Raw genomic sequence first — 27413 nt, 5'->3', positions numbered from 1 at the left:
ATTTGAACTCAGAACCTTTGGATGAGCAACTCGTGCTCTTAACCACTGAGCCATCTCTCCAGTCCCTGAAGGCAACGATTACCTTGGACTTTCGATCTTCCTACCTCAAGCTCTCACGGGCTGAGGTAACAGGCGCACACCATAATGCTCTGTGGTACCGAGGTACATGAAGCCAGGGCCTTGAGCGTGCTAGGCAAGCACTCTACCATTGAGCTATACTCCTGGCCTATATCGCTTTTTATTTGTATCAAGACACACTGAGCAACGAGTTCTGAGATACCAAAGAAGATTGAGTTTCTACACCTACTTTTAATCTTTGTTCACAAGTTAAACACACACACACACACACACACACACACACACACGTATATTAAACACCTGGATTCTGATGGCCTACTATATGAAAGTCATTATTTTAGTACCAGAGACACAAAAATTAAGCTACCAGTCTATTTGGAGAAATCAACATTAATATGGATAATATAATACCACCATAAGAGATTCAAGCAGACCCCTACAAAGTGTCTACCTAGCGGGAGTAGGTATTCTAACCCCAAAAACCATAGTTTGCAAAAGCATGAAGGCCTGATACGCAACATAAATCCCTAACGTGGCCGGGAATCCCTGGAATTTACGGCAGAGATTAAGCTTAACTTCCGCTCTGCCCCGCTCAGCTGCTTCTGACGCCTTCTTTTAGCTCCATCCTTGCATCAGCTGCTGGGCCACAGAGCTCTCTCTTTCCTTCGTTTCTGTGGCTACGGAGAAGGTAATTTCTCACCTGCTTTACGAGCACGACCCTGTCGCTGAGGGGAATACAGCTGGTGCCATATGTGTACGTTATGCTCCCAAACAAACCCATTGCGCCCGGTCCAATCACTCCTTCTGTTTATCGAGGTCAACTCCTAAAGCCCATGGCTGTTTTCAAATTAGATCTAGCCTTGAAGAGTGAGTGTGGGCAGTGATTTGGATGCTTCAAATCCTGAAAGTAATTCCAAGGAGGATTTGGGGAAAGGCTGACTGATAGAGATTTAAGACGATTCTTGGAGGGCTGGAGAGATGATGTAGTCATTCAGAGTGTTTATTGCTCTGCAGGGGACTTTGGTTTGACTCCCAGCATCCACATGATGGTTCGCAAACCATCTTCAACTCCAGTTGCCGGGGATCTGAAGCTCTCTTCTGACCTGCATACACGATGCCTTGACATACACAGAGGCAAACACTTAAACATATGAAATGAAATACAACTTTAAAATTCAACAAAAAAAAATTTGAAGAGAATCGTCCTTCAGATGCACAGATTCTGGTGTACTTAAAAACAAAGCAAAGGGCTGGAGAGATGGCTCAGCTGTTAAGAGCACTGACTGCTCTTCCAGAGGTCCTGAGTTCAATTCCCAGCAATCACGTGGTGGCTTACAACCATCTGTAACCGAATCTGATGCCCTCTTTTGGTGCATCTGAAGATAGTTACAGTGTACTCGTATACATTAAATAAATAAATAATACATACATACATATTTTTTAAAAAAGTGCATCAGTGCCCTGTCTCTGTGATTACATGTGCCTGGGAGGCTGAGGCAGGAGGCTCACTTGGGGCCAGCGTTGCTTCTCTACACTCAGGACTGAGTACTCCGTAGTGGGAGCACGCCTGTGAACAGCCTTGTACTATAGCCTGGGCTACACACAGAGACCCCTTCTTTAAAAACAAATTCACACTGTTAACTTTTTGGGGGTACGATAATGAAATTTTGATTTGTGATTTTTAAAACGTCTTTCTTGGAAGAGCTCTGCACTTTAATCATAATGATGATAGGGACACAACCATGAGAACTCTCTTTTAAAGTCATCCAGCGGGCACAGAGAGCACGGTGGGGGTGTGGGGAGACAGTATACTTGCATGCTGGTAGTTATAAGGGGGTTCAGTATCCCAGACTAGTTTTACATATGTTTGAAACATTCAACCATAAAAAGTAAAACAAATTTGCATTATAGTTACACCCCAATTTGTACTTGATTCTGGAAAGAGAACAATTGTTTTCATGAACATAAAGGTACAGACTACACTTAAGAGTATTTCTTTCATTTTTGAGATTATAATATAATAACCATTTCCCCCTTCCATTTTTCCCCTCAATATCACCCTACATGCCTCTTCCTGCTCTTTCAAATTCAGGACTTCTTTTTTCATTAATTGTCATTATACTTTATAATTCTTGTTATATATTAATTGTAGTTTCAGCTGCCTCTTTACTGTTTTGAAGGGTAGCCTCTGTGTAGACACTTCGCGAATGATTATTACTAAACATATATAAATGCAGAGGCGTCTTCCTCTTTCACAATCTGTCTGTCTGAGGGGAATTTCTTTTTTTTTCTCCCCGCCGCCGCCCCCCCCCCCACCGGGAATTTCTTTATTTTGTTTTTTTTTTTATGCCTTGCCCCTTTTTGCCAACTTTATTTTTGTGAACTCCAGGCAGGCCTGGGACATAGCTCAGTGGTAGAACAATTGTCTATCCACCAAGAGAGAAAACAAACTAACTCCAGTCAGACCTGGACCATCTTATAGAATTGTTTAGCCCTGCAGGGAGGGGTGGCGTGCGCTTGTGATCCCAGCACTCGGGAAGTGGATGCAGAAGGATAGGACATGCAAGATCATCCTGTACTAGCTGGGGCAAATTCGAGGCCAACCTGGGCTACCTGAGACCCTGTAAGAAAAAGCCGAACAATTGAAACATAGTGTTTGGCTTGCTGTAAGGAACCTCACACAGCTGGAGGTTTTGCAAACATTTAAGATACTTTGTTTCAGGAATGTTAAAGTAACTCAGAGCGCTCTAGACAGAAGGGTGCAGGGTGAGCCCACCAGTCTGAGCTCCTCAGGGCATTCCCTGGGACTGATTCCACAGACATTGGGCAGTCCTCCTGTTCAAATCAGCGAAGAACAAATGCATAGTGGTTTTTCCTTGCTCCAGAACAAGTTCAATAAACACCCCTAGCTCTTAATATTTTACTTTATAAATCACCTCTGCTAATAATCGGTTTGTAGTTTCGAGGTGGTATCCCTTTGGGTAAACCTTTCTAGAACATGACCCAAAGCTGCCTGCATCTGAATTGCTCAGGGTGCTTGTTACACCTACAGATTCCTGCCTCCTACCGAAGCCAGCTTGAATCAGAAGCCCTAGAGGGTGGGGATTCGGAGCCTTGCAGGAGGGTTCTGGGTTTGTACTAATAGCCAGCCTTGGAGAAGTTTGTCTGCGAGTGGCCTGGCCTGGGACAGTGGGTCCCCACTGTACCCACCCATCTCTGCTAAAACCGTATTTGTTGAGGTAACTACCGACTTCATGACGGCTTCTTGTGCAAAAAGAAATCTTGCACTTGGGGTAAAGATGTAGAAATACTAAATATCAGAGTCTGTCAATTCTAGAAGAAAGGAAACTGACAATGTACACGCTGACTCCGTTTGCCAGGGCACTGTTGCGACGCATACATTCATACTCACACTGGTCACCCTAGCACTTGAAAGGCAGAAGAGCCTGGGCGTCAGCCTGCACTTTATACTGAGGCTCCGACTCAAAACAAAACAGGACCTGCGAGGAACTAATAAGCTCTTTTAAAACCCAGATCTGCTGGGTGGGCTTGCTAGTCGGTCTTATCCTCTCTGCACTCTTTTTTCTTGTAGAATAGATTCCATAGGGAATCCATTTTGACAAGTCATGCAGAGACTTGGGTCAATACTTCATGATCTGGTGTGCGTAGAGAGGTAAAGACCAAGAGGTGGGGTTTGTTTGTTTGTTGATTGTTTTGTTTTTTCCAGACAGGGTTCCCCTAGGTAGCCCTCACTGTCCTGAAACTCACTCTGTAGATCAGGATGGTCTTCCTCCTGCCTCTGCCTCCCCAGTGCTGGGATTAAAGGCTTGCACCACCATTGCCCAGCCAACAAGTGTCTCAAGGGGGCTGGAGAGATGGTTCAGTGGTTAAGAGCACTGACTGCTCTTTCAGAGGTCCTGAGTTCAATTCCCAGCAACACATGGTGATCCACAACCATCTGTAATGAGATCTGATGCCCCCTTCTGGTGTGTCTGAGGACAGCTACAGTGTTCAGTGTTCTCATATATATAATAAATAAATGCTTCTTTTTTTTTTTTTTTTAAAGTGTTTCAGGGGCATGAAATTCTGGATATTCAATTTCTCTCTGCAGTATTTTCTTTTACTTCCACCCCCAGCTTTCTTAAACTTTAAGAGAGGCCCTTTCTAACACTAATCTGACTGCATTGTCCCCTGGGCAGAAGGATTTATGGGATCCACTGGGATAGGGTGAGACACAATGCAGTGACGGAAAATCACAATGAGTGAGTAATGAGGAGCAACCGACCCTCCTGTGATCAGACAGATTTCTCATTTGCTTGTGTAAAACTGCAGGGAATTCTAAAGCACACTGCAACTCGATACACTTTATTTTGTTTCTTTAGCGCAGACGGGGTCTCCCGTAAAACTCTTGACCTTGAGCATAGAATCTAGTCAAGGATAACTTTGAGCTTCTGTTCTTCCTTCTTCTACTTCCCGAGAGCCACTTGGTTTAACCGATAGATCACTAGAAAAAAAATCCACACCATTTGTCCCAGGGTTTTGGGCATCATTTTGATGGAACAAAAGGTTAAGGACGTCTTTTATTTCCTTCTACTTATATAGCAGGTTTCCCCCTCGTTATTCACATAAATAATTAAGCAGTAAAAGATAGAGGTTTAAGAATGAGTTAAATTGTGTCTCAATTTAGGATTGAGATTACAGTTACTTGGCCTAATTTTAGGCAAATCACAAGTCCCCATATCCAAGTCGGTTATAGAGATATTTCTGTTTAGCAAGTCCTTACCAAAATAAAACTACTCATGTCATTTTTATCAGTAGCATACCAATAATAACAGAAGTAACTGAGTCTGAATCTGGAATTGTGTGGCTATGTGCACTTGAATGCACTCATATGTGTGTGTGTGTGCATGTGTGTGTGTATGTGTGTGTGTGTGCATGTGTGTGTGTATGTGTGTGTGTTTGTGTGTGTGTATGTTTCTTTGTGTATGTGTGTGTTTGTGTGTGTGTTTTTGTGTGTGTTTGTATGTGTGTGTGTTTGTGTGTATGTGTGTATGTGTGTGTGTGTTACTGATTCTGGAATTCACTGGAACTCTCTATGTAGACCAGGCTGGCCTCAGGCTCACAGAGATCCACCTGCCTCTGTCTCCCAAGCCCCATGTGCTGGGATTAGGGTGAACACAACATCTCACAGGGTAAACATCTCCTGGTGTTTTTGGTCAGTAGACTGGTCTGACCTGGCTCTAGTCATGTCCTTCCTTCCATTCCCGGCTGTTTGTCTGACATTCCGCTAAATGCCGATTTGATGTGGCAAGGCTAGGTGACTGGCCAGTGAATCTGGGATCCTCTCCCAGGTGCTCTGCAGCTTTGGTTTCTAGGATTCTGAGCAGACAACCTTTGCAATTAGAGACGTGACTGTGGCAGGCAAGACTGAGATGAGGCCGTAGGCAGGGACACGGGAACCTGATTTCTTTGTTTCTTTTTAATGGCAAGGTTGCAGAGCCTCAGGACCTGCTGCCTGCTGGCGTGTTTCAGGGACATGGATCCGACATGGCAGCATTTGAACCAGTTCTCTCCTTAGGTCTCAGTTTTCCTAGGACATTTTCTGACAACAACACAGGGACAGCTATCATTTGTAGAATCTATCATTTGTAGAATCCTGGAGTTTGTTTGTTCAGCCTTTCTAGTCATCTTGCCAGCATCTAATTGTACAAATGTTCCTTGACTTGTCCTTAGGTTTCCTCCCAATAAACCAATACGAGGCTGAAAATATCATTAAGACAGAATACATTTACTATGCCATGCCCTTCTGAATGTCAAGGTCACATAACGGTGGCTCTAGGTGCCTGTTTAACTGTGATCGCCTAGTTGACGGAGGGCTGTGGTTTTCTGTCTAGCACAGCATGGAGAGGGAGTATCACGGCACCTCACATATTGCTTTAGCCAAACTGAACTAATAATCTGAAGTAATATTCGCAGAAGTAATATTCGCAACTGGCTACTGATGCTTTTACCTCATTGTAAAGTTGAAGACTAAGACAACACCCGTAAGCCATCACAAGTTCAAAGATTCCCAGGTCAGGGATATCTGTATGAAATCTCCTGAGTTCACAGAAGCCAGAAAGGCTTGTTTCACTGGCAAGCACATTCTGGCTGATACTCATTCGTTCCTTGGAGCTCCTCTCCAGCCTGCTGTATTGCCCCTTTGGTCTTTTTAATAATCTAATGGTGTTGGGAGACAACCGAGGTGTGCCAGCTCTGGGAGGCCCAGTAGTGACTTGAGTGTCTCCTCCTTCAGAGCTAGCCCCTTGCAGGACTTTTTTTTTTTTTTTTTTTTTTGGTTACTTTTCCTTTTGGGGGAAAAGTCTTTCCTGGCCTTCCTGGCAAAAGTTCTTCATGATCAGATCCAACCGTTTCTGCCTCTGTGTCTAACTCCTCAGTGTCTAACTCCTCAGTGTCTAACTCCTCAGTGTCTAACTCCAACTCCTCAGTGTTGGATGCCATTGCTTTTTTTCCCTCAGCTTTCTCTTCAGGTGTCTTACTCAGCTGCTCCCTCACAGTGGGATTGTCTGAGTCATTCCTTTAGCACAGTGATCCTACTTGAGGTGGCTTGAAAAGCCCTCTGGAGATCTATTTTAAAGTGCTAATCCTTCAACCGAGCCTCGATTTAGAATGCTGATGTTTGGAAAAACCTCATCTTTTTAAACAATCACCATGAGGTGTTCTGACTCACAAGGACCTTGAACTACACCTGATGTCAGTCTTATCTACGTAAATGGGTAGGGCGGTGGGCAGACTCCAGCTCCTTTCCTCCTCCCTGTCGGTTGAGGTGGTCTGTGGGCTGGAAGCTTGGACGGCTGTGATTGTTATTGTAGCTCCGGTTCACACAGAGAGACCGGGAAGGGAAACCAGTTTGTGGAGGAAGGTAATGAGCTCCGTCTGAGGCCTGCTGGGTTTGACATCCAAGTGAAGATATGTTGGCAGCTAGTAAAACGTGCTTGATGAGGCAGGTCTGGAGGTTGGCTAGCGAGACAGATTCTCTGTCAAGGCTCCAGAGGAGTCATTGCTGTACCCAATTATTCTTTAATGTGGTTCACTCATGGTTGCACTGAAGATCAAATAGGCCTACTAAGTGTCGTTCTCAACCTGGTACAGAATCGAGTGCACTTTATATTCGTGCTGGGTTGTCGAAGGGCAAAAGTGAGGAGGTTCATGCTGGGGAATCATCATTGTGGATTGCCTAAGAGAGGCCGAAGGCTCTGCTCCTTAGACTACACCAACCATTTCCCATGATCCTCCTTCCTGTTTCCTTCTGCCCACAGAGAAGTGCATCATGGTTGTATAAAGCTGTGGGTAAAGAGAAATAATGTAGACTATGGGGAATAAAGGCGGAAAGTACTACTATTTATTTCCATTATGTGGTTCAGCTGCCCTCAAACCAGGATGTGCTTAAAAAAAAAAATGCATCTTCATCCTCAGCAAACTTAAGAAACGAAGCAGACAGGTGCTTTGACCAAACCAGAGCCATATTTTTAACCCTGCGGTGATCACAGATCTGCAACTTCTACCCAGAAGTCATTCAGCAAATCCACAGAGAGAAGACGCAGGGGCTACAGTCAAAGATGCTAGACATCAGGTTGAAGGTGTTCTTGACCACCGAGATATCAAATATCAGGAGGCAGTATATGAATTGTCCCAACATAAACAGGGCTTAATCAAGAATCTCCATCTTGCTAGGAAGGCCTATCATGACCCCACGTTAAAGTTCTCTGCATCTCAGAAGAACTCACACATTTTCGTTGTTTGGATGCTTACACACCTCTGCATAGCACGAAGATCTTTTGGCAAGACTGGCATCAACCAATCGGATGGGACAGTGGATCAGATTCTCATGAACTGGTTACTGGGCCTGAATGACTTGTCTACAAAGGCTGGCCCAGCAGGTGGCCAAGCCTCTTCTGGATCAGAAGAAAATGAACTGCTATCAACTTGAAGAAAAGTGGATCCCAGTGTCAGTCTTACATTGACAAGCCAGAGTACCTGGTGGAGAAGCAAGACCCCAGCATCAAAGCAAGTCAAGTTCTCTGTGCCACTGGGGGTGGAAGAATAAAGTGACTATAAATGGTACACTTTCCTGTTTTAGGACATCTTGGTGTTGACTACGCCTGTTACATGAGAAGAGTGTCTCTCCGTCAGTCTTCGCCCGCAGCCCCTTCCAGTGCGGAAGCTGGTGCTGGAGGACCTGTAACATGGAGATGTGTGCTGGGTACTTCCTTCCGAGGGAGTATTGGCAACTCAGACAAAGCAAAAAACCTGTTTAGAGTTCATTTCCAAAACCCCTCTCCAGGCCAGTCCCACACACTGCAAGCCGAAGATGCGTTCCGTACCATGGTTCTCATATCCCCACCACCATGGCCCTTTCTAGCCAATCGCCAGGCCTCTAGAGCGTCAGGCTTGTCAGAGCTCCAGGAAGAGTATGAAGAGAACAACCCCTCTGCTGGGAATCTCAGAGCTCAGCGAAGGGGCGTCGTCCTCCCCAGAGTACTCAGGTAGATGACGAAAGTACTCTGGAATGTGGCTTCGGTGTACAGACAGCAGGGACAACAGGGTGTGCAGGCGCTACGGCTGCTAAGATAGCCTGGTCTACGAAGAGCTGAGAAAAGCCCAGTCAGATGACAGCAGGAAGGAGCCTGGTGTAAAGGTGTGTATAGGGGATGCAGTGACTGTGCATGAATTTTCTTATAACGGGAGTAGCGTAGGGCTTCCCCTTATCAGCTGTAATGTGTTCGTTTGGGTTTCCACCCTTTCGCTCCGCCCCTTCTTCCGTTGTTGTTGTTGTTGTTCGTGGCGGTGGTGGTGGTGCCGCTGTAGAAGTTGTCCTAAATGGCAGCTAAAGATACTCAGATTACCGTTAAATCGCAGACTTTAAAAGGGTATTTGAATGGATTATTTGGAACATGACAACCAGGTATTTTTAATCAGATGAAATATGTATGAAATAGGTCTTCTTACTCTGGACTCACCATGACTTTCCAAATCCTACCAAGTGTATTAATAGTTTGCCAAACTTCCACCAGAGTTCCTTGTTAAACCTCAGGTGATGAGTGAGATTTTAATAATGACCTCTGCGATCCACGTGGAGGATTTTAAAGTTTAAAATGTTTCAATATTACAATGGAGCACAGATTCCTGGGAAAACAACCGTAAAACTTGATCCCTACCCCCATTTTTATCATCTGGGAAGCCTTCTATCAGTTTTTCATTGTGCATTCCTCATTTTTCATTCATTTATCCAGCCAAAAATTTGTTACTATAGCTTTTAGTATTTGCTTTTATTTTTTACATTGACACCTTTTAAATTGGCATTGTTCTTAAAGTTTCCTCTTGCTTAAAAGTGTGTGTGTGTGTGTCTGTGTGTGTCTGTGTGTGTCTGTGTGTGCATAAGTGTGTGTGCATGAGTGTGTACATTTGTGGGCATGTATTTTAATTGTATTAATTTTACCAAGTGAAATCAAGTCACACTGTTCTGAGCTAATTAAGAAATGCCACATTGGGTGGTGTTACTGTGGGTGTTAAAGACACACAAAGTGACTTAGCATATTCTAGACTATTGAAAGATACCAGGTCCGGGATTTTGGTGAAAGTTTTCATATTGTCTAAAAAGCAAGAAGGTGGGGGCTGGGGATTTAGCTCAGTGGTAGAGCGCTTACCTAGGAAGCGCAAGGCCCTGGGTTCGGTCCCCAGCTCCGGAAAAAAAGAACCAAAAAAAAAAAAAAAAAAAAAGCAAGAAGGTGGGAGACTGGAATAGTGAAGAGAGGGGCAGGGAAGGGAAAGAGCGGTTTATTTAAAGTAAGACCGGCTGAAAGTTTTAGAGGAGCGGAGACAGGAAAAGCCTAGCCTGAGAGTGTGTCGGAAGTTGTAGAGGCCAGAGGAGGTGTGAACTGTGTTTGCCTTCGTCAAATTCACACCTGCAAATAATGAATTTGAAAAGAAACAAAATGTGTTGAAATGTATCTGCAGGAAAAATGAAAACTGAAAAAAATGTAAATAGGTCCATCAAATGACTTCTGTGTATAAATAAATTATACATTTTTTTAAAAAAGCACATGTATTAAAGATGCGCCCGAGTTTGTCTCTCGGGTTTTTGTGCAAATATTCAAGGTAATCTTCAACTTTATTATAAAATCTGGTTTCTCTCCCTTAAGAAACCACATGGTTTTTAGGTTCTTTTCTCCAGTGCAATCTTATGCAGAAATAAGAAATAGGATTTTGTTAATATAGATCTGTTTGACTGAAACACACACACACACACACACATACACACTCACTCAGGACGGGCGTGTAGTTCAGTGGTACCATGTTGGTTCAAGGCCCTGAATTCAGTCCTCAGCACATGAAGTGGGCTCTGGAAGGGAGAGGAGGCAGAGGAGGAGGGGAAGGAGAGGGTATGTGGGAGTTGGTTATATATGAGCGAGCACATTTATTTCCAAATCTGTGAGGCACATATAGTATTGATATGTTGATAATATCCTGGCATATTCAGAAAATAGTTGCAATTGGAATAAGTTTTTAAATAAAAACAATCCACATCTTTGTAATCTTGGGATACTGGATATAGATGGATACAGTATTCATAAAGCCTCACAATTAGGAGCACCCAAATGTGATCCAATCAAGGATGACATCGATACACATGCCAAAGTGGGCGGGGAAAAGCCTATGAGGCCTCAGCTCTATACAAAGAACTACAAGCAGCTAGGAGTACCAGGAGCAGGGGAAGTGGTTGACCTCAGGAAAAAGCGCACGAACTGGGTATCTAATACCAAAAGATCCATCCTGAAGACACATGTACCATACGAGTAACAGTGCTTAGGCTGAGCCGGTCATACTTATGGATATCTATGTTATACACGCACACATGGAGCAACGATTAATGACAAAAGAGGTCTCGAATCTGAAAGGGGGGCGAATGCGAGGGGTTTAAGGGAGGGAAGCAATGGGAGAGATGATGGAAATAATCTCAAAATGTAAGAAAAAAAAACCACCAAAATAAATACAACCTAAAAATCTAAATTTGGACACCTATGCAGACAAGATTTAATCATTCAGAGATAGCCATCAGTGATGGGTATTCACTGAGCCCTTAGCATATTCTGAATGCTAACATAACATTAGAGAACGAAACAGACGCTTAAAACAAAAGCAAATCGGGCTGGAGAGATGGCTTAGTGGTTAAGAGCACTGACTGCTCTTCCAAAGGTACCAAGTTCAATTCCCAGCAACCACATGGTGGCTCACAACCATCTGTAATGGGATCTGATGCCCTCTTCCGGTGTGCCTGAAAACAGTTACAGTGTGCTCATGGGTATGAAATAAATAAATCTTTAAAAATGAAAGCAAATACATATTTTTAAAAGCTAGTAAAAAAAAAACCCAGACAGGTAGACACTAAGTAGATACTAATAATTATGGATTTATAAATTTATAAACTACGAGTTGGAAGAACTGCATACTGTCAGTGCACAACAGGAGACCTATTCATATAAAAGTGGTGAGAGAATATTTGTCCTAATGTTTCTATTGAGATGTCAAAGGCGAGCACACACTGGGAAGAAGAAAGGAGTATTCCAGGCAGGTATGTTGGGAGGGGGCCCAAAGGTGGGAAGGAGCATGGGGTAGTCAGGAAACCAAGCCAGCGTGGCTTCCTCCTCGTAACATGGAGGAACTGAGGTGCTGCACAGAGAGGTTACACAGTGCAGGATGTTTTCACTAACGCACGAAGGCTAAGGGTAAAGTATTAACTGGTGCACTCTTAATCCCAGAACCACATTAACCTCTGCCCTCCATTACTAAGGCTACAAGTGAAAAGCTGTTTCTCCAAGAGACAGACAGGGTGCCACTAGGAAAGCCAAGAAGAGAAACTTCAAATACGGGAGTTTTAAGTATTAACAGTAGTAAACAGATAGAAAAGCCTGGAAAGTATACTGGTAAGTCACTTGGAGTGCTGAAAGTTTGGGCCCAAGCACAGCTCCATGGATAAATCCCCCATGCAGAAAGCAGCTCTATACTTTCCAGCCAGGCCAAAGAGTGACCCAAGAGCATGATGGCCAGGAGGGTCCTGGGAGGGTATAAATGCTGGGGGCAGCAAGTAGTCAGAGGAGGAGAAGCCAGGATCAATGTCTTGGAGTGAGGCTGGGGCTTACCAGCTGAGATACACACACATACATGCACGCGCACACACACACACAGACATACAGACACAGACATATACACATACACAGACACACACACAGAGACATACGCAGACACACAGACACAGACATATAGGGAGACACACACACACACACACACACAATGTCATCTCAGCATATTATCTGTGCACTATTGAAAAACAATGGAAAATCATTTAAGGATTTTAAACAGAAAACCGACTCACTAATATCCTTCCACTGGGACGTGAATTTTGGTTTTAAGAGAGGAGACTAGTTTTTAGAAAGTACTTGTAATAGGTAGGCACGACAGCATAAGCCGGTGATACCGTAATCCCAGTATTTAGGAAGCCAAGGGAAGAGAATTATAAGTATTAGGTCAACCTGGGCTACATAGAGAGACTTCAACTCAAAGTGGGGTGGAGAGAGAAATGGAGTGGAGAAGGGAGGAAAAGAGAGAATTAAAAAGAAGGAAAGAGGAGAGTGATACAGTGGCAGTGGGGTCTGCTCAAGGCCGGCAGTGCTTGGTATAAGTGACAAAAGTTAACCGGCATCTGCCTTGGTCTCTGTCCATAACAAAGAGACATCAACAAGGGCTTCAGCAACACTGGTTTAATTGTCATTTGTAGGTAGCCTGGAAGTAATAGGTACAGCCTGGCAGGGAGCTCCATTCTTGGCTTTCAGAGAACCACCATCTTGCTGTCCCAGTGTGGGAGGGGCGCTTAGATACAGTGATAGGGCATAGGTCTTCAGCTCAGGAGTTTTTATTTGCATATAGTTTGGTCCATAGTTATGTATCTTTAGGGGACAGTGCTTGACTGACTATGTGAACAATGGGGAAGAGTCAAAGAGGATACCTAGGTTTCTTGCTTGAAAGAAACAATAGGAGCATTTGTGGAATCAGGCTCTCTGGAGGTAAGGAGGCTTTTGCTGTTGCTGCTTTTGTTTTGAGACAGAATCTTATGTAGTCCTGGCTGGTCTCCAATTCATTATGTATCCAAGAATGACTCTAAGCTACTGATCCTCCTGTCTCTACCTCCTAAGTGCCACCATACCTAGTTTAAGAAGATTTTTTTTTGTGTGGGGTAAAAAAAGGTAAATATAACATTAAATATATTTATTTTGAAGTATCTGCAAGATGTTAAATTGGAAATACTGACTGAGTGTTTGGTTGTATGAGCTTGGGGTTCAGAGAATTCATCCAGGGTTCAGATGTTGGTTTAGGACTCACTGGCTAGAGACAGTGTCTTAATAATCCCTGAACGATGCTATAGCAGAATGCCATTCACTTAGATCAAAGGAAATCACCTCACAGTTCTGGAGATGTCTGACAGAAGCCCAGTTTCCAGCTCTCACTGAAAACCAACGAGGAAGAAGGTAGTCCTGCCCAGTCTCTGTGCCTTCCCAAAAGCCCCATCTCAAATGCTGTTAACTCAAGAGTTGATTTTTCGCATGTAGATTTGGGGACGCGCAAACATCCAATATAGCAGGGTCAGCCAGCTTCAGCCCTGTGTGAAGCATCTTTAGGGCAGGGGTTCTCCAATTGAAACTGCAGAATTGTCTGGATGGCCTGTGAAACAAACTGGGCCTCTCCATCAGAATTTCCGATTCTGCTATACAGAAGCAGTGAGAAAAACCTTAGCATTTCTGAGAATACCAGTGAATTACTATTTAGAGAGCACAAAGGTTTTACATTTTTACCAGCTGAGTAAGAGAACACCTATCTTAATGTACCCCACTTCTACATCGACTATTATAATTGGTTCTAAAACTTAGAAGTAGGATGGTGATCTCATTTAAAAATTATTATTTGTATGTCTTTTGAGTGCTTGGTTAAAAACTTTTAATTTTTTATATATTTATATTTTGACACACCTATTTTTAGAGCCCTTTAACACACCATTGCATTGCAAGATAGACAAATTTGGGGGAACAATTTATGCAGATATAATTACCCTAATGTGTGAGAATATCTGCGATTGTGGTGACGATGCTCTCTCCTACTGATACTGTTTCAAGTTGAGTAACATGTATATAGAGAAGTGAAACCAAGACAGTGTCCTTCTAGTTAACTCTAGGCTGTCCTCTCGCCTTTCAGGGAGCAGGGCCCCAGAAATAATTCTTCTAAATGTAGAACATGCTTGGCCAACTGGACATGACCTAATGTTCCATTGCAATGTTTCCCATTGCCAGCCCAGATGCTTAGCCAGACAGAAGAGAAGCTGCTGATGACAAAACCAGATCCTTCTGGGAACTAAGATGTCTTGTGTTAGTGGCCTTTTCGACTGAAACCGAACCACTTTTCTGACAGCCTCCTTCAGTCTTAGATGACTAGAAATTGCACTTTAACATATGCTTCGGCTCTTCGGCTCGTCCCTTACCTGAAGCCTCCTTTGTTAATTTGTCATTTCATGTGTCTTGGGCCCCTGTCATCAATCCCTTTGACATCTGACAGTTTCAATGCCACAAAGCTGAGGTGATGTCTGGTTTGATGGATGGTTTACATTTCTTAAACATTGAGTCCAGAGTGAGTTAATCACTGCTGGAGACATTTTCTCGTTCTCTGAAGTAAATTCTAGCCAGAAGATTTCCTCAGTAAAATGCATAAAAACAACATGCCTTTATAGAGAGATCCAATCTCTCCATAGTCAAAGGACACGAGTTCACAGTGCATTTTCATCTCTGATGTAGACTTCAGGGTCCTCTAGGTGCTTTAGGTTAGAGATAGGGCAGAGTGTGAGGAATGGATTTGCACCCTGAGCCAGGCTGACTTGAAGCTACCTCTGACTATGTGACTCGAAGACACCTACTTCTCTTCTCCGAGTTGGTTCCTTCATTTTAAGTGAGGCAATGTGTGTGGTACTGAGTTTTTGTGAGAATGAGGAAACGTGTCATGCACATTGCAAAGGTAGTTCCCTTCCTCTAAGGCCATGGAAGACACAGGCTGGGGGATTAGGAAGAACTCTGGCCTAGATTTCAAGGCCATTACCAACCGGTTTGGTCAGCCTGGTTACATCTGATAATTCTCTAGTCTTTAGTTTCTTAATATTGGTCAGTGAGGTAAAACCATTCCCATGGCTTCTTCTCTAAATTCAGTGTACAGAGCTCATCCTTTGTATAAACTATGGCCTGAATTTCCGCCTTGGGAATTCTGAATCTCTTGTGGAATTTTTAGTGGACTCGGGAACTTTCCATCAACCGTTCCTTCTACCGTGAAGTGACACTGGCGGCAGAGTTCCAAGGCTTCATCATAGCGACATTATTTTATCGTTAACTTCAGGGCCATCTGATGGAAAAAGGAAGGCTCAAGCTTAAAACATTCCTATACATCTCGCAGGACAGCTAACTTACTAAGTAAACTTGCAGAGGTCTTGAACTAATTCACTGCACATCTCCATAATGGAGTTCAGTGTACCCCCATCACAGCCAGGGAGTTGAGCGCTGACTTTAAACTCCCATTGTGTTCTTACAATTCCCCTTTTACTTCTGATATGTTGAACGGGGTTGCTATTAGTTTAACATTCTCTTTTGAACCGGAGAAACCGGCCTCCATCGTGAGTCTCCATTCTGACCCCGAACCCGGCTATCTGAAACATAACTGTGATTGGGGCCCTTTGCCACTAAAATATCCTCCGTGGATCCTCGTTGCCTTCAGAGTAACGGTGGGACGCAAAGGCTTCTTTACGGTCTGACATCCACGTGTTGAACCCACCGGGCTTCCCTAAGCCTACCCTAAGTCTACTCTGCTCACTTAGCATGAGTTTCCTTTACTCCGCACCTCAGTAATACAGCATGGCACCTCCTGCTTTCAAAGGCTCCCCACTCCTTCATGTGGGAAACCCTTCCTCCTGTCAGACTCAGCGACCACATCTTTTCATGGCTGCCTCTGTCTCCGCCGCGCTAGTCCTCCACTATGCATGCGGTCTTTCAAGGCTCGCTGTTTTGTAAGCCTCTTTTCTCTCTAGATGGCACTCAATCCTGGCTCTGTCCTTTGTTTCTCTCTAGAGAGAGAAGTAAGCCCTTCTCATCATTTTACCTCAGCACTTACCATACTCGTCACATAGTAGGCACTTTGTACATGTCCATCAAAGGAGTTGGGGCATGAATGGTCCAAAAGAGTTGAACATGGAGTAATATTACAATGGAGTTTAGCTTTGACAACTGTCGCTTCAAATTGCTTCTGGTGCTATTGAAATTGCTTCATCCTACAATTAAAACAACAACAACAACATTACAAAACCAAAGCTTACAGTAAAGAGTCTTTTCAATGTGACCAAAATGACCTCGTTAAAACAGCACCCAGTCCGGAGAGATTTTGATTTTATCTGGACAGAGTTTTTTTTTTTTTTTTTTTTTTTTTCCAACTCATAATTTCTCCTTTCAGGTTGCAAGTGAGACTGGCCTAACAAACCTTTGGGAATGTTCTTGATCACATTCAAAACAGTGATAAATATCACTCCTATCTCTCCAACAATTCCAGTTTTTAGAATTTTTACTTTTATTTTCGTGATTTACTTTCTGGAAAAATGCAACTCCCCAGGAACTTGACTTCCACTGGACACACAGCTACCGGCTCAGGATAAAAGCCCATTCACAAAAGCGTGGTGTGATGTCTTTAATCCCAGCTCTCAAGAGGCCAGACTGGTCTACAGAGAGAGTTCCAGGACAGCCAGGGCTACAAAGAGAAACCCTGTCTTAAAGGGAAGAAACGAACAAACAAAAGCCACCCAAAAGCCTCCATAAAAAACAGGCATACAGAAATCTTGACCTATACTCCTCCTCTGAGCTTAATGTCTACGTAATCCCTGCGGGTAAGGGTAAAACGAATGCACGCAGAAGTCTAATTTGGACTGGGGCTTCCCTTGGAGTTCAGGCAGTGCTTTAGCTGTTAGTGTTGAGGATAGAGAAGAGCGTTCCTGCTTTCCTCATCTCCTCACCTATGACAAGGCAGCGGTTCTCAGCCTTCCTAATGCTGCGTTTGACCCATTAATACAGTCCCATAAGCTTCTTTCGTTGCTTTTTCACAACTGTAATTTTTCTACTGCTGTTTATCGTAATGTAAACATCTGAGATGCGACTATCTAATAGTTGACCCCATCTTAGTTAGGGTTTTATTGCTGTGCACAGACACCATGACCAATGTAAGTTTTATAAAGGACAACATTTCATTGGGGCTGGCTTACAGGTTCAGAGGTTCAGTCCATTATCATCAAGGTGGGAGCATGGCAGCATCCAGGCAGGCATGGTGCAGGAGGAGCGGAGTTCTACATCTTCACCCAAAGGAAGCCAGGAACAGACTGAGCATCCTATGAGGAGCTAGGAGGAGGGTCTCCAAGCCCACCACACAGTGACACGCTTCCTCCAACAAGGCCACAGCTGGGCCAAGCATATCAAACCATCACAGACCCCCAAAGGGTTTGTAACCCACAGGTTGAGGACCACTGGTTTTTTTTTGTTGTTGTTGTTGTTTTGTTTTGTTTTGTTTTTTAATTAACTTGAGTATTTCTTATATACATTTCGAGTGTTATTCCCTTTCCCGGTTTCCGGGCAAAAATCCCCCTCCCCCCTCCCCTCTCCCCCCTCCCCTTCCTTATGGGTATTCCCCTCCCAACCCTCCCCCCATTGCCGCCCTCCCCCCAACAGTCTAGTTCACTGGGGGTTCAGTCTTAGCAGGACCCAGGGCTTCCCCTTCCACTGGTGCTCTTACTAGGATATTCATTGCTACCTATGAGCTCAGAGTCCAGGGTCAGTCCATGTATAGTCTTTAGGTAGTGGCTTAGTCCCTGGAAGCTCTGGTTGCTTGGCATTGTTGTACATATGGGGTCTCGAGCCCCTTCAAGCTCTTCCAGTTCTTTCTCTGATTCCTTCAACGGGGGTTCTATTCTCAGTTCAGTGGTTTGCTGCTGGCATTCGCCTCTGTATTTGCTGTATTCTGGCTGTGTCTCTCAGGAGCGATCTACATCCGGCTCCTGTCGGTCTGCACTTCTTTGCTTCATCCATCTTGTCTAATTGGGTGGCTGTATATGTATGGGCCACATGTGGGGCAGGCTCTGAATGGGTGTTACTTCAGTCTCTGTTTTAATCTTTGCCTCTCTCTTCCCTGCCAAGGGTATTCTTGTTCCCCTTTTAAAGAAGGCGTGAAACATTCACATTTTGATCATCCGTCTTGAGTTTCATTTGTTCTAGGCATCTAGGGTAATTCAAGCATTTGGGCTAATAGCCACTTATCAATGAATGCATACCATGTATGTCTTTCTGTGATTGGGTTAGCTCACTCAGAATGATATTTTCCAGTTCCAACCATTTGCCTACGTATTTCATAAAGCCGTTGTTTTTGATAGCTGGGTAATATTCCATTGTGTAGATGTACCACATTTTCTGTATCCATTCCTCTGTTGAAGGGCATCTGGGTTCTTTCCAGCTTCTGGCTATTATAAATAAGGCTGCGATGAACATAGTGGAGCACGTGTCTCTTTTATATGTTGAGGCATCTTTTGGGTATATGCCCAAAAGAGGTATAGCTGGATCCTCAGGCAGTTCAATGTCCAATTTTCTGAGGAACCTCCAGACTGATTTCCAGAATGGTTGTACCAGTCTGCAATCCCACCAACAATAGAGGAGTGTTCCTCTTTCTCCGCATCCTCGCCAGCATCTGCTGTCACCTGAGTTTTTGATCTTAGCCAATCTCACTGGTGTGAGGTGAAATCTCAGGGTTGTTTTGATTTGCATTTCCCTTATGACTAAAGATGTTGAACATTTCTTTAGGTGTTTCTCAGCCATTCGGCATTCCTCAGCTGTGAATTCTTTGTTTAGCTCTGAACCCCATTTTTTAATAGGGTTATTTGTCTCCCTGCGGTCTAACTTCTTGAGTTCTTTGTATATTTTGGATATAAGGCCTCTATCTGTTGTAGGATTGGTAAAGATCTTTTCCCAATCTGTTGGTTGCCGTTTTGTCCTAACCACAGTGAGGACCACTGCTAAGGGCTTGGTTTTTGTTTGTTTGTTTGTTCATTTTGGGTTTGTTTGTTTGCAATACAGACATGAACAAATGCTGTGGTACAACTCCAAGTCATCTAGTTGACAGTCATCTGAAAGTGGTTACTGCAGAACACCTGAGAGTCTGAAACCCAAGTGGTGCTGTCCTGTTCTCTCCCAAAACTTAGAGAGATTCATTACCTCAGCTTCAAGGCTGGCCTCCAGGATATTCAGACAGGCTTCGGCTAAGTTAGAAATATCATGCAACGTGTGTCATAGACTCTAAATAAATATAAATATTGTATAGGGCTCAATGTATATAACACTCTACTAGAAAATGAACTTAGAAGGGTTTCTAGGGGTTGGGGATTTAGCTCAGTGGTAGAGAGCTTGCCTAGGAAGCGCAAGGCCCTGGGTTCGGTCCCCAGCTCCAAAAAAAAAGAACCCCCCCCAAAAAAAGAAGGGTTTCTAGGAAACCACAATTGCTAAGCAAACCTCTATTGTACATGGATTATTTTTTTTTTTTTAGAATATAATCAACTGCCTCTGTAACCGGCTGCTTTTGAAGATGGAGTTTCTGAGCTGGCAGGGGCTGTGTGCAGTCATGGTGAGCGCAAAGGCCATGTGAGGACAGATGGCATTAGAGAGAAACTAACTCCTTGGATGAAGGATGTGAGGCAGGTAGTCTAGTAACGTAGGCGCAGGAAGAGGGTGGGCTGTGTAGAAAGGGTACACGGTCTCCAGGGGAAGTTGTTACTCACTGCCAGCTCACTGCTGCAATGCCAAATCTTCACCAGAAGCAAGATACCTAATTGTTATTTGAAGATTGTAATGTTATAAATGAGTTGTTATTATTATTATTAATTAAAAAAAAAACCATCAACACTGTTTTTGCCTAATCCAAAATGTCTGCAGGCCACATGTAGCCCCAGGAAGTGCATTTAAACTTCTGTTTAGGTGTTTTGGTTTATAATTTGATAACCTGGCATACAGTGCTTCTGTCTTGATAATGGGAAATACATAAAAATAGGTAATGTTTGTGCCCTACACAGAGAGAGAAGCTTGTCACAGCCGAGCAGCATCCAAACTCTGGCCTTCTAATGCCTAGGTCTACCCCTTGTCTAACAACTTAACTGTCTCAAATACCCCTGTAAGCCACATTCACTCTGCATTAGAGAGCAGGGCATAGGCTGGGGGATGAAGCTTGTGGTAGAAACTTGCCAAGCACGTGAGAGGCCAAGGTTCAAAACTAGCTTAAATGAGTGGGATAGAATAGAGATCAGGGGTGTGTGTGTGTGTGTGTGTGTGTGTGTGTGTGTGTGTGTGTGTGTGTAGAAGTCCCCAGAGGAAAGCAGGGAGGCTGGACTGGAGGACCTGAGACCTTAGCTGGGCGTTAAGTTCTTTGAAGACTAAGAGTGTGAAGGTCTTTGTGACCTTGAGGCTTGGCACAGGTCCTGATTTAGAAAAATGCCATGAAATGTTGGGTGGGTGATTAAAATTCGGTCCAGAGTTCTGATTCGAGAGGGAGGGAATAGGCCTCAAGTTTCTACCCTTTTTTGAGAATGAAGGCTTTCTTCCTTTCCTATTTACCAAACTTTTTCCACCTTCTTCCATCCAGGCACCGAAGGATTGGTCACACTATTGTCTTCCTGTAACCTTCAATAGCTCTGCCTGCCTGCCTCCCACCTCCTCCTCCTTCTCCTGGTGTTCCTCCTCCTTCTCCTCCTCCTTGTGTTCCTCCTCCTCCTCCTCCTTGTGTTCCTCCTCCTCCTCCTTGTGTTCCTCCTCCTCCCCCTCCTCTTCCTCCTCCTCCCCCTCCTCTTCCTCTTCTTCCACCTCCTCCTCTCTTCCTTCCCCTCCTCCTCCTCTTCCTCCTCCTCTTCCTCCTCCTCCTCCTTCTCCTACAACTGTTCATTTCATTCTCATTTTGGAAATGCTTATTTGTTTAAAGCAACCAAGAGCTCACCAAAGATTTCCAAGGAAATGAGTGAACGAATGAAAGCCGACAGGGACTTGTTAAAATCCTGGACTTCCATATTCCTTTTAAATTTTATCTGCCTTAGACCCTTGCTGTGCTTGCTTTCTCTGCTGTCCCTCTCCCTTGCACAGTTCCCACCCTGCAGCCAGTGTTAGGAAACTCTTAACCTTCTGCAGCACAGTGCCCTGGGGCAGAAGAGTTTTCTTTTCTTTTTTATTGGATAGTTTATGTATTTACATTTCAAATGTTATCCCCTTCTCCAGCTCCCCCCCCCTCCCCTTGCTTTTATGAGGATGCTTCCTCTTCCACTCACCCACTCCCACCTCACCGCCCTGGCATTCCCCTACACTGGGAAATGAGCCTTCACAGGACCAAGGGTTTCTCCTCCTATTGATGTCAGACAAGGCCATCCTCTGCTACATATGCAGCTGAAGCCATGGGCCCTTCCGTACGGAAGGTTGGTGGTTTAGTCCCTGGGAGCTCTGGGGGGCTCTGGTTGGTTGATATTGTTGTTCTTCCTATGGGGTTGCAAACCCCTTCAGCTCCTTCAGTCCTTTCTCTGACTCCTCCATTAGGGTCCCTGTGCTCAGTCTGATGGTTGCCTGTAAGCATCCTCACCTGTATAGGTTATGCTCTGGCAGAGCCTCTCAGGAGACAGCCATATCAGGCTCCTGTCAGCAAGCACTTCTTGGCATCAGCAATAGTGTCTGGGTTTCATGTCTGTATATGGGATGGATCCTGAAGTGGGGCAGTCTCTGGATGGCCTTTCCTTCAGTCTCTGCTCCACTCTTCATGTATTTCCTCCCATGAGTGTTTTGTTCCCCATTCTAAGAAGAACTGACACATCCACACTTTGGTCTTCCTTCTTCTTGAGCTGCATATGATCTATGATTTTTTTCTTAGGTATTCCAAGATTTTGGGCTTATATCCGCTTATCAGTGAGTGCATACCATGTGTGTTCTTCATGACTGGGTTACCTCACTCAGAATGATATTTTCCAGTTACATCCACAAACAGACAACTCATACTATCAGTGCAGACTGTGAGAAGGCAAGTTATTATGATAACTGGGCAACAAGTCATTCAGCAGTAAAATCAAAGGAGGGACTTTGAGTGGTCAGTTGGCGACTTGTTAAAATATAACTTTTGGTGATACACTGCTATGTGACTTTTAGACATATAATTCTAGAGCTGTTCAAATAATTTCAGACCATTGCTACAATAAAACCTGCTCAACCCACTCATTTGCGTGGATAAGCTCTTCTCAGAACCCACATTTAAAAACAATAAAATGGATGTCTACTTATAATAATTAAAATTAACTGACCAATAAATAAATTAATCAAAAATAGGCTTCACTACCTGACCTCACGATATATTTACAATATTTTAATTTTTAAAAGATATCTAAATATGCCATTTACAAGTCAATATTATTTAAATGTGCTATTTACTTATTTATTTTTTGTTTTTCAAGACAGGATTTCTCTGTGTAGCCCTGGCTGCCCTAGAATGCAGGTAGATCAGGCTGGTCTAGAACTCGGAAATCTCCTGCTTCTATCTCCTGAGTGTTGGAACTAAAGGTGTATGCCAGCACCATCTGGCGCCATGTGCTGTTTATGCTGGCTAATCAAATTCATTTACATAACTATGTAGCTTGGTTATTACTGATGATAGCGGCGACATGACAAGAGAACAAAGAGCAACCATGGAGCCAGAGAACATGTAGATTTGTATGCGTTCTATACTGTAAAAAATGATGACAGAATTTTCAATAGTGCATTTCAAGCGTCCACATTGGCATAATAAGGCATAATTCTGTTGAGCAATTGGAATATAAATATGAACTAAAGAAGAAAAGATAACCATGTGAAGCCAGTGACACTAAGAGTTTAGGGACTGGAGTCATAGATGCACAGGGAAGAACGGCTTATCACGATAATAGGATCTGAGTTTGAATCCCCATCTCCTGTAGAAAGCTGTGCGTGGCTGTGTGTGCTGTAATCCCAGCATTGAAGGGTGGAGATAAGCAGATCCAAGGAGCTTGGTGGCCAGCCAGGCTAGCCAAAATGGTGAGCTTTCCGTTTAGGGGGAAACCCTATCTCAAGGGATGAACAGGACAGTTGTCAGACTCCTCTGGCTTCTGCATGCATGCACATGCAATCATGTACCTGTGCATTTGTCACACACACACACACACACAGTGTGAGAGAGAGAGACAGAGAGGGAGAGGGAGGGAGGGAGGGAGAGAGAGAAAGGGAGAGAGAGCACAAGTCACAACACATGTTGAAGTTAAGAGGACTTGGAAGAATCTGTTCTCTCTTTCCTTTCATGACGTTGGTCCCTGGGGTCAAACTCAGGTCGTCAGACTGAGCAGCAAGCACCTTTGACTGCTGAGCCAGCTCACTGTCTGGGCTTCTTATAAGAATACATGATGGTTAAATTGTCTCAGTTAGGGTTTTACTGCTGTGAAAAGTCACCATGACCAAGGCAACTCTTTCTTTTTTTTTTTTAAATAAAATTTTGGCACTCTCAAATTTCTTTCTTTTTTAAAAAAAATATTCTTATTTATTTATTTTATATGAGTACACTGTCCCTATCTTCAGACACACCAGAAGAAGGCATCAGATCCCATTATAGATGGCTGTGAGCCACCATGTGATTGCTGGGAATTGAACTCAGGACCTCTGGAAGAGCAGCCAGTGTTCTTAACCAATGAGCCATCTCTCCAGCCCAAACAAGGCAACTCTTATAAGGACAACATTTAACTGAGGCTGGCTTATTAGGTTCAGAGGTTCAGTCCATTATCATCAAGGCAGGAGCAGGGCAGTGTCCAGGCAGGCATGGTACAGGAGCTGAGAGTTCTGCATCTTGTTCTGAAGGCAAATGGGAGAAAACTATCTTCCAGGTAGCTAGGATGAGGGTCTTGAAGCCCACGCCCACAGTGACACACCTACTCCAACACCTACCCCAATAAGGCCATACCTCCTAATAGCGCCACTCCCTGGGCTAAACATATTTAAACCACCACATCAATGCAAGGCCAGCATGGGATTTGCAATCTTTTGGTACATATAAGTGATCTAGTAGTTTAGCTTTAAACTAGGTATCATACATCCCAAACCCTGTCCCTTGCCATTAACTAAGTTTACAGAGCAGGCTGGAGAAATGGCTCAGAAGTTAAGAGGTGTACTGCTTTTTCAGAGGATCTGAGATCATTTCCTGGCGTCCCATTAGGTGACCCATATGGCCTACAACTCTTGCTCCAGATCTGATGCATCTGACTTCTTTGGGCAGCAACTAAGCTCTTGTGCACATGTTGATACAGAAACACGCACACACCCATGAGTGCAGACACACACACACACACACACACACACACACACACACACACACAATTAAAATAAAATAAATCTTTAAAAGAACATGAAAATCTGAAGATGTGTGAGAGAATATAAAGTTTTTCAAACTGATTTTAGGAGCTGTGCCAGCAAAACTTGATGACATCTGTCTCAGCCATCACATCTCAGATCTCAGGACCAAGTGGAACCCTGTTAGCATTGTCTACTGGTAAGATAACCGCCATCTTCAGGCTTGTCCCAATCTGTTTTCTCGTTTTCCTCTTCCGTAAGCAGATCCTAAAGAATGCTACACGGGAATCTCCATCATCAGCTACTACTCCGTGACAAAGAAAGAAGTATCCGAAATATTCCGCTTTAAATAGCTTCTAAGTGTAGATGACTCATAAGCCTAGAGCTCTAGCCCAGGCCTCCTCTGAGCTTCAGGTTTCGATTCCAAGCACATGTGACAGATTCACCTGGGATGTGCCTTCCACTCTGCCCACGTCATACTGAGTTCTGGCACAGTTCCCTTCCTTGGCAACCAACCATGCTTCCTTCGCAGACACTGCGTCCTCCGTCCTCCGTTGTCATGGTTCTCAGAGTCAGGCATGAGCGAGCCTCTGCCGGCTGCTCCGGTACAGATTGCTTGGCTGCCGCTCCCCGGTTACCTGGGGCTGGGGGGCTGGGAAGGGGGGTTGTACCGCAGACCACTGAAAAGGAAAAGGAGCATGACCTCTGCTGTTGGCTTTGAACGGGGAATTCCTTTCCACTGGCGCTCCATTTAGAAGATTTCACACTGAGCTCTTCGTCCTTGCCTGTTCTTGCTTCAAGTTTCAGGTGGCCCTGAGCCAAAGCCGGCTGTGGCTGAGGGGGAAAAAATGGAACACCCCCCCCGCCCCTTCCTCAGCAAGATTTCAATTCTGGTCTCTTTTCTTTGTATACTTGTTGCTATTTCACTTGTATTTTACTTATTTAAGCATTATTATTATTATTACTATTATTATTACTACTACTACTATTATTATTATTATTATTATTTAATTGTCTTTAATTTTTTTTTTTTTACGATCTAGTTGTTATTCCCCTCCTGGTTTGCTCTTCAGTAGTTCCTCATCTCATTCCCCCTCCCTGTCTCTAAGAGGATGTCTCCACTAACCCATCCCCACCACACCCCATCCCACCCCACCAGGACTCCCAACTCCCTGGGGCCTCAAGTCTCTTCAGGGTTAGGTGCGTCTTCTCTCACTGAGCCCAGACCAAGCAGTCCTATGCTGTATGTGTCAGGGGCCTGGAACTCGTGTAAGCTGCCTGATTGGTGACTCAGTGTCTGAGTGATCTCAGAGGTCCAGGTTGGTTGAGACTACTGGTCTTCCTATGGGGACATCCTCCCCCTCAGCTTCTTCCAGCTTTTCCCTAGTTCAACCACAAGGGTCCCGAGCTTCAGTCTATTGGTTGGGTGTAAGTATCTGCATCTGTCTCAGTCACCTGCTTGTTGGGCCCCTCGCAGTTACAGCTCCTGTCTGTAAGCACACCGTAGCATCAGTAATAGTGTCAGGCCTTGGAGCCTCCCCTTGAGCTGAATCCCAATTTGGCCCAGTCAGTGGACATCCTTTCCCTCAGTCTCTTCTCTATTTTTGTCCTTCCAGTTCTTTCAGACAGGAACAATTCTGGGTCAGAGCTTTTGACTGTGGGATGTCAACTCCATCCCTCTACTTGACGCCCTTGGAGGTGGGCTCGACAAGTTTCCTCTCCCCACTGTAGGGCATTTCATTTAAGGTCCCTCCTTTGAGTTCTGAGAGACTCTTACCTCCCAGGTTGTTGGTACTTTCTAGAGGGTACCCCCACCTCCTACCTCCCAAGGTTGCCTGTTTCCATTCATTCTGCTGGCCCGAAGGGCTTCACTCCTTCCCCCACCCCCACCCCCACCCCATACTCTTTTTCCCCTCCCTCTTCTCTCTCCCACCCAAGTCCCTTACTCCTTCTTTGTCCCCCGTCCTCCTCCTGCCCCGTCCCCATTGGTTTTTTTCTCCCTTCCAAGTAAGAATGAAGCATCCTTACTTAAGCCATTTGGCTTGTTAACTTCTTGAGCTCTGTGGATCTGAGTTCTTTTATACTGGGTATTCCTGTACTTTTTTGGCTAATATCCACTTGTTAGTAAGTACATACCATGCATGTCCTTTGGGGACTGAGTTATCTCACTCAGGACAATATTTTCTAGTTCCATCCAAAAGCTCATGATGTCCTCATTCTTAATAGCTGAGTAGTATTTCATTGTGTAAATGAACCACATTTTCTATATCCATTTTTCTGTTGAGGGACATCTGGGTTGTTTCCAGCTTCTGGCTATTATAGATAAGGCTGCTATGAGCATAGCGGAGCACGTGCCCTGGTGACATGGCAGGGCATATTTTGGGTATATGCTCAAGAGTGGTGTTGCTGGGTCTTCTGGTAGCTCTATTTCCAATTTTCTGAGGAACCTCCAGATTGATTTCCAGAGAGGTTGTACCAGTTTGCAATCTCACCAGCAATGTTGGAGTGTCCCTCTTTCTCCACATTCTTGACAACAGTGTGCTGTCACCTGAGTTTTTGATTCTAGCCATTCTGATTGTGTAATTGGAAACTCTGTTGTTTTGATTTGCATTTCCCTGATCACTAAAGACTTTGAACATTTCTTTAAGTGCTTCTCAGCACTTTGAGAGTCCTCTGTTGTAAATTCTCTGTTTAGCTCTATTCCCAATTTTTTGATTGGGTTGTTTGGTCTTTTGGAGGTTAGCTTCTTGAGTTCTTTATATATTTTGGATATTAGCCCTCTATTGGATGTGGGGTTAATGAAGT

General features: G+C 44.2%; 1 non-coding gene and 1 pseudogene across 1 annotated transcript; one reads left to right on the top strand and one right to left on the bottom strand.

Moving 5' to 3' along the window:
- Positions 1-227: 227 nt before the first annotated feature.
- LOC120102737 (small nucleolar RNA SNORA40) lies at positions 228-352 on the bottom strand. The gene has a single exon (XR_005504328.1). It is a non-coding gene; the product is annotated as a small nucleolar RNA SNORA40 (small nucleolar RNA).
- Positions 353-8052: 7700 nt separating this feature from the next.
- Positions 8053-26510, top strand: Net1-ps1 (neuroepithelial cell transforming 1, pseudogene 1; annotated as a pseudogene).
- Positions 26511-27413: the final 903 nt, after the last annotated feature.

Source organism: Rattus norvegicus, chromosome 4, assembly GCF_036323735.1.
Source record: "Rattus norvegicus strain BN/NHsdMcwi chromosome 4, GRCr8, whole genome shotgun sequence".
Classification (NCBI taxonomy): domain Eukaryota; kingdom Metazoa; phylum Chordata; class Mammalia; order Rodentia; family Muridae; genus Rattus; species Rattus norvegicus.
This window is presented reverse-complemented; position numbering and strand designations above follow the sequence as displayed.